Source organism: Rattus rattus, chromosome 11 (assembly GCF_011064425.1).
Source record: "Rattus rattus isolate New Zealand chromosome 11, Rrattus_CSIRO_v1, whole genome shotgun sequence".
Taxonomy (NCBI): domain Eukaryota; kingdom Metazoa; phylum Chordata; class Mammalia; order Rodentia; family Muridae; genus Rattus; species Rattus rattus.
Window position 1 is genome coordinate 93,724,038 of NC_046164.1, and position 6,475 is coordinate 93,730,512.

Consider the following 6,475-nt stretch of genomic DNA (forward strand, 5'->3'; position numbering starts at 1 on the left):
TTGAAGACATGTGCCTGGCTTGACTTTTTTTTTTTTTTTTTTTAATACTGAGCTGTATGTGGTAATATACACCTTTAATTATAGCACTCAGGAGGCTGAGGTGCGAGTACCTTTATGAATAGAATGAGCTACAGGCCAACCAGGGCTACACAGAGATCTTGTCTCCCCAAAACAAAACTATGTAAATGTATTTGTACACACACACAAACGCCTGCTTGTCTTGCCAGAAGAGGAGGTCAGCTCTCCTGGAACTGAGTCCCAGAGGGTTGTGATGTAGGTCCTAGGAATTGAACCTTGGGTTTTCTGCTAGGACAGCATGTAGCCGGTCTTTGCTATTTGTGGGTTCTTCTTCCCACTCTTCCTCCACCCCCACCCACTCCCACCCCTGTTTTACCCTAATAATAGACAGGGAGAGACAGAGAGTGGGGTGTCTTAGGGTTTTACTGCTGGGAACATAACCATGACCAAGGCAACTCGTATAAGGACAACATTTAATGGGGCTGGCTTACAGGTTCAGAGGTTCAGTCCATTATCATCAGGGCAGGAACATGGCAGTGCCTAGGTAGGCATGGTGCAGGAGGAGCTGAGAGTTCTACATCTTGTTCCAAAGGCAAACTGGAGAAGACTGGCTTCCAGGCAGCTTGGAGGAAGCTCTCAAAGTCCTTGCCCACAGTGACACACTTCCTCCAAAAAGGCCACGCCCACTCCAACAAATGCCTCTCTCTGGGCCAATCACATACAAACCATCACAAGAGGAGACAGTTATAGATCCCTGAGTCTAATTTCTTTCCTTTGTTTTTTCTTTGAGAACAACTACTAACCACACCCAAACCCCTTGAATGACCAACAATCGTCTATGCCGCCTCGTGAGGCCCTCAGTGTTTATATAACCTCTGAAACGTTCCCAGAATTCCAAAGGTCTCACAGGCACAGAAACTGTCTGCAGCTGGGAAGACCACGCCCCTCTGAAGCACATGCAATCATAGTCAGCTGATACGGGCAGTGTGACGCAACGCCCGCTCTCCGCACCTGGGGTTAAAATGAAAGCACATTCTCATAATATTTCTGTGTTTTTTAAAGAAGCCAAAATTGTTACCACACAGCAAGTGTTCCTCACCCCCCCACTCCTTACCTCAAAACAGACAGGGATTTTCTGTGTAGCCCTGGCTGTCCTGGAACTCACTCTGTAGGCCAGGCTAGCCTTAACTCAAACTCAGCCACCCACCTGAGACTGCCTCCTGAGTTCTGTGATTAAAGGCGTGCGCCACCACTGCCCGGCCAGCGAGTGTTCTTAACCACTGAGAAATCTCTCCGGCTTCGATTTATTTATTGTTTTGTTTTTTAAGGTTTATTTTACTTTAACATTGTGTGTATGTGCGTGTCTGTGTGGGAGTATGTGCACACGCGCCCTAGGAGTTCAAAAGTGTGTAATGGGGCCCTTGGACCCATTCAGGAGGTTGCAAGATACTTGATAAGGGTGCTGGGAACCAAGCTCAGGCCTTCTGCAGAGCCCCACGTGGTTTTTTGTTTTTTTGTTTTTTTCCGGAGCTGGGGACCGAACCCGGGGCCTTGCGCTTGCTAGGCAAGCGCTCTACCACTGAGCTAAATCCCCAACCCCAAAAATGTGTAGCCCAGGCTGGCCTCGAACTCGTGATCCTCCTGCCTCTGCCTCCTTCAGCAAATCCTACCGGCGTGTGCCACCAGAACCGGCCATCCCCACGTGTTTTTTTTAAACTGCTAAGCAATCTCTCTAGCGTCCTGTACATGTTCTTATTGTCAGTTGTAATCTGAATCCACTGAAAATTGGGGTCACTTTACTTCTGTCTCTGAGCCAGGAAATGACTTGATTCTGAAATTGCAGGAATCTGTGCTGAGGAATGAAGGCAAGGACACAGCACAATGGCGGAGAAAGGGAGAAGAGGCGTGGCTGTGTAGTTAGGCTAACCTTGAACTACCGATCCTCCTGCCTCCGGCCCCCAGCGTTAGGTTACAGCAGGCTTCCTTCATTATGCACTGTATTCTCCTGGTTTTGGAGACTGGGTTTCACTCTCATCTGCTGGCCCAGAACTTACAGCATTTCTTCTGTCTCAGTGCTCTGAGCACTGAAGTACAGGCTACCCCCAGCACAACATTTCTTAAATTGATGAATCGAATTAAAAACTAAAAATCCCTTTTGCAGAATGAGTTGTCTGTCAGTGGAGTTTAAACATATGAATCAGTCATTCAAGTCTTGTAGGCAATATACATTTACTATAGCTGGTTTTTTTTCCCCCAAAGCAATATTTTGAAAAATAGGGCACGGCTATGGTGATGCACGATGGGTGAGGTCAGGAGGATGTAGAATTCAAGGACAGTTTGTGCTAAGGAGAGCAGAAAGGAAAAATAAAAGAAAGGATAAAATACTTACTGTCATAGCCCAGTAAGTGCTCTGTCAATACAGCTCTCTTTCTGTGTGTGTGTGTGTGTGTGTGTGTGAGTGTGTGTATCTGTCTGTGTGTGTGTATCTGCCTGTGTGTGTGTGTGTGTAGTGTGTATCTGCCTGTGTGTGTGTGTCTGCCTGTGAGTGTGTGTATCTTCCTGTGTGTGTGAGTGTATCTGCCTGTGTGTGTGTGTATCTGCCTGTGTGTGTGTGTGTATCTGTGTGTGTGTGTGTGTGTGTGTGTGTGTGTGTTTCTGTGTGTGTGTGTATGTATGTGTATCTGCTGTGTGTGTGTGTGTGTGTATCTGCCTGTATGTGTGAGTGTATCTGCCTGTGTGTGTGTGTGTCTGCCTGGGTGTGTGTATCTGCCTGTGTGTGTATGTGTGTGTGTGTGTACTGCCTGTGTGTGTATCTGCATGTATGTATGTGTTTCTGCCTGTGTGTATATGTGTGTGTATCTGCCTGTGTGTGTGTGTGTATCTGCCTGTGTGTATGTGTTTCTGCCTGTGTGTATATGTATGTGTATCTGCCAGTGTGTGTGAGTGTGTATCTGCATGTATGTATGTGTTTCTGCCTGTGAGTATATGTGTGTGTATCTGCCTGTGTATGTATCTGCCTGTGTGTGTATCTGCCTGTGTGTGTATCTGCCTGTGTGTGTGTGAGTGTATCTGCCTGTGTATGTGAGTGTGTGTATCTGCATGTATGTGTATCTGCCTGTGTGTGTATGAGTGTGTGTATTTGCATATGTGTGTGTTGTATCTGCCTGTGTGTATGATTATCTGCCTGTATGTATGTGTATATCTGCCTGTGTGAGTATGTGAGTGTGTGTATCTGCATGTGTATGTATGAGTGTGTGTATCTGCCTCTGTGTGTGTTCATCCTATTTCTAGTTTTTTTTTTAAGATTTATTTATTTATTTTATGTATATGAGTTCTGTAGCTGTCTTCAGACACACCAGAATAGGGCAGATGGCTGTGAGCCACCATGTGGTTGCTGGGAATTGAACTCAGGACCTCTGGAAGAGCAGTCAGTGCTCTTAACCGCTGAGCCATCTCTCCAGCCCCCTATTTCTAATTTCTGGTGGAGTTGAGTTGTGTAACCTAGGTACCTCTTGGAGAACTGAAGATCAATTTAGCTTGATACATTAATATTTAACAGACAAGTGATTGATGAGATGAAGATAAGAAAATTAATTCACTGTATCTAGTTTTTAATTTCTTGATAGAACCACAAGCCTGTGCCAGGGCCAGGCTGCTCCTGGAGACAGTTTTGGCCTCTAGACTCTGGAATGGAAGCCAGCTCCTCCCCTGGTTTTCATTCATCTTTGTTCTCAGACAAGTGTCTCTTGATTGGCTGCTGGTGTCAGGTCGCCTTCATCCCCCACTGTGTACTAAAATCTCAAGCTCTTAGAACGTAGACTGGGAGAGAGAAATTCTCTGCTTAGGGAATGCTGTCATTTAGCAATTCAGCTTTAAACGCTGTATTCGTAATGAATTACAGATAATTAATTGATCACCAGGCTTACGCGTTGGCTGAATATTCCACAGAATCAAATAGATTGGTCTTCTTCAGCTCCCAGTGACCTGGGCTTCTGTTTGTTTCTCAGCTTTTCACTTACGGGCTCTGTTAAAAGAAGGTTTCCTAGCAGCCGTCTCTAAGCTACAGTTTTGTGGGTTTGTGATTGCAGGATCTCTCTTAGATACGGGGGGAAATCACCCCTGAGCAGAGCATGTGGTACACCCTATAATCCCAGCACTTGGAAACAGAGCCAGGAGGAAACACATAAATTTAAGGCCAGCCTTGTGTACAAAATGAGTTCCAGTCCGCCTAGGACCACAGACTGGGATCTTTTCTCCACAACACAGAACGGGCTGGAGAGATGGTTAAGAACGCTTGCTGCTTTTGTAGAGGACATGGGTTCAGTTCCCAGCATCCCATGGTAGCACAGCATCTGTACCTCCAGTTCTAGAATATTTGGTGCCCTCTTCTGAATAAAAGGTATAATAATAAGAAAAGAGTCTATGCCCATAGGGAAGTGTGGTGGCAAGGGTCAGGCATGGAGGGTCAGCAGGTCTTTCTACAGAGCACTGGCTGTTCTGGAACTCTCTCTGTAGACCAGGCTGGCCTGAACTCACAGAGATCTGCCTGTCTCTGCCTCCCAAGTGCTTAATTGAAGGTGCGCGCTGCCACACATCACACCTGTAACCAGAAGCACACAGCAGAGCGACAGGTAGGAGGAGCTCTTAAACTCACTCGGCTTCCCCAGGCCTGGGGTGAAATGAGGATGTCACCACACTTGGCTAACTTGGAATTTTTGAGAACCCAGGAGATTAAATACCATGTAAAGTCCTCTCTTTTGTTGTATAGCTCAACCAGTTGAGAATTTGGAGGGAGTTCAAGACTGGCAGAGAAGCCCAGGAAATCAGTGAAAGCATTTGCTAGCCTAGCACGCTAGCCTCTTGTCGTAGAGTTCATCTTCAAGAGTTTGGGACAGGTACGTTATGTTCTCCATACTTAATACTGCTGTGAATCTTCTCCAAGCTCTGCTATTCTAGTGCATTTGGTTTTCTTTGTAACTGGCCTTCCTAACAGTCCCAATCCAGGCATTCCCTGTTGTTTGAAATGCAGTACAAGATCATTCAGTAATTGATAACTGCGAGGAGTACCCTATGGTCCCTGCCATTCCAGCAGTCTCCTAAGCTCTGTGGTGACTATCTTATAATAATAGCTGACATAAATAGACGAGGGGAACCTCTTCACTACGGTGATAGTTGTAGGAATTAGCCCACAGGTCCCAGGTTCAGTACGGCACATTCTCCTCTGAAGAAGAATCTGCTCTCCATTGTCAAAGTCTGCAGAATTCTACATCCCCAAATCCCAGAATAGGAACACACACACACACACACACACACACACACACACACACACACACACACACACGGTGATACACACTTATCCCTTTCACAAAACAAGGGCATTTGTTAAGCCCGTGCCGTGAGAATAGGGAATGTGTGTATTTATTTCTCATTGTCCATGTGCTTAAAAGACAGCAGTCCTGGAACCTTACATGGTACACATGAAGTACAGTGCTTGTTCGTAACAAGTGAGCTAACAGATAGTTGGTCTTAACTAATTATTTTAACATTTTATTATTCTAAATCCTGTGTACACGTATATGCCCATGTGGAAGTGCTGGTGCTTACAGCAGCCAGCAGAGGGCACTGCTTCCCATGGAGCCAGAGTTTCAGGAGGCTGTGAATGGCTTGATGTGGGTGCTGGGAACTGAACTCAGGATCTCTGTAAGAGCCATAGGCAGTCTTAATTGCCCAGCCAGCTCTCTAGCCCCTACTATTTATTGAAAAATTAGACATGTTTACTTTTATTTATGTGTATGAATGCTTGCCTATAAACATGTATGTGCACATGTATGTGCACATGTATGTGCACTGTATGCATACATGCTGCTCATGGAGGCCAACAGAACCCATCAGGGATCCCCTGGAGTCACAGAGGGTTGTGAACTACCATTTAGTGCTGAAACTGAGCTTAGACCTGAGGCGAGAACCGCAAATGTTCTTAACTGCTGACCTGCGTCTCAATCCCCCATTTATTATTCTTTTGAGACAGGTCTCACTGGGGAGCTCTTGGCTGGCCTGGCTCTCCCTATGTAGCCCAGAGCTGCAAACCCCCAGTCTCAGCCTCCCTGAGTGCTGGGATTACAAGTGTGTCCTGAAATGCCAGGCTTTTTAAGAAGAAAATGTCTTTATTCCTTCAACAATTCCACACACCCAACAATGTATCTCGACCACACCCAGCCCAAACTCTCCCTCTCACTTTCCTGGACTCCCCCCAACATGTCTCCCGGCTTTGGTGCTGTCTTTGGTACTGCCTGCTGCAATGTCTGCTGCTGTGCTGGCTTGATCATCTGCGGGTGACCACAGCTGCTGTGAGCGCATGAGTGCAATGGCCGTGTCATGTCCAGAGGACAGCATTTCCCAGCCCTCCTCCCATCCTCTGATTCTTTCATTCTTCGCTCCCCTCTTCCACAGTGTTCTT